Source organism: Penaeus monodon, chromosome 21, assembly GCF_015228065.2.
Source record: "Penaeus monodon isolate SGIC_2016 chromosome 21, NSTDA_Pmon_1, whole genome shotgun sequence".
Classification (NCBI taxonomy): Eukaryota; Metazoa; Arthropoda; class Malacostraca; order Decapoda; family Penaeidae; genus Penaeus; species Penaeus monodon.
In genome coordinates, this window is record NC_051406.1 from 7,507,679 (window position 1) to 7,509,313 (window position 1,635).

Sequence of the window (1,635 nt, forward strand, 5' to 3'; positions counted from 1 at the left end):
AACACTCTTACCTCAGCAATCTACCAACGTATCTACAACCGAAATATACCGTTTTCCCGGAAATCTTTAAGAGTTGCATAACCTCACGTAATACGAGAATAAGCAAAAAGTCTCTCTCTGACGTCTGTGTAAGGAGAGCGAGACGAAGGAATTACCCAGACGAGATTAGTAGGAGTTTCCATCTTACTGTGTCCGTATGACTCAGAGAAAAGAAGGTTTATTATCATTGTGAGAATGTCGAGGGACTGTATATCAGATGAGAACGTTTTGCCCGTAACGTTTTTCTACGTGCGTATGCTTGCAGTAAGGAAATAAGCAAGTGCGGTAACGATATACATAAATAAGAAAATAAATTAATTCAGCGAAACAGTCGCGATAAAAAGCTACAAACATTACACATGACTCAGTTTTCCTGTCTGTCTTTCCGATGCATGGATACATTTTCTCATAAATCCGACAAAAGTTGCTTATATTACTCATATTATGGCAGAGAAAAATACTATTCTTTTATTTTCTGATATATTCCAACACATATTTCTATGAAATTTAGTACATTACATTTCCTGTTTCCAGCTTTATCCATTAAGATAAAATCGAATAATCCTAAATAAAGATATAAAAATTTTACAGCCGCGCATCCTCAGCTTCCCATTTCTGCCCCAGTCAGTGATTTCTTGTGCGGCGAAAATTTTCATTCTCTGCACGGAAGATTCGTTCCTTATCAAGAAATTTCGTAAGAAGCATTCAAAATACTAATACCCAAAAAGTTTCCAGAAAAAATGCCTTGATAATAATATCTTAAAAGGGACACATCTGAGCACCTTCTTACCTGGCTTAAAGCGACGTGCAAATCACGAGATTCAAAACAAACAGTAAACACCCCTTTTACAAAAATCCTTGGGCATCAACACCCTCCACCCTCCACGGCTTTTCAATACTAACAAACCAGCTGAACACGTAACTATATGCCAGTGCCCACAGCCAAAAAGCGACTGACCTCCCTACCACAGGCAACCACCCTTCACTCTCCCGGCCACCGTGTTTCCGCCTTCTCCCAAGCCGCCATACGCCCACGTGGGAGGCTCCTCTGCACTTGACGGCCTGTGACTACCATATACGTACGTGTTAGAAGAGCGTATGCGCGTTTTCGAGAGGAAATTATCAACCATTTGGCCGGAATTTGGGGTAATTTAGTAACGAAGAGGAAGTTAAGCGTAAGGCGGAATGATACGGCAGCTCTCTCTCCCTCCATTTTTTAAGGAGTATGTAATTTATATTTAGCCTGAAGCTCGGCACTTTACCTTTCCCGGTGCCAAGATAGGGTTGCCAACAATCTGAGAATGTGACAGTTTGTTTCCCTCTGGAGTTCTGGGTGAAAATATTGACGGAAAACGTTCGCGATTCCATTGGTTTTATTTTCCTCTCTTTTAATCAATCTCCATTTTTGGTCTTTTTATTTATTAAGGATTGCCTCAACCATCTACCTCGCTAGATCCCACAAATCAAAATGCTTCGCTTTCCATATGTTTCCCTTAATGTTCTGAAATTCTACTACCAAAGCGTGCATTTCTATTTATTTTTTCTCTGTTCCTTGTTTGTTTACCCTTGTTCTTCTGGACCGGTTACTTACGCAGC

General features: G+C 40.4%; 1 protein-coding gene across 1 annotated transcript in view; it reads right to left on the bottom strand.

Annotated features, from left to right (window-relative positions):
- The window catches only part of LOC119586145, a 28,580-nt gene extending 27,589 nt beyond the window's left edge, over positions 1-991 (bottom strand). The window contains exon 1 of the mRNA XM_037934840.1: positions 830-991. The gene's annotated coding sequence lies outside the window, so the exon portion shown is untranslated. The remainder of the gene's footprint in view (positions 1-829) is intronic.
- Positions 992-1,635: the final 644 nt, after the last annotated feature.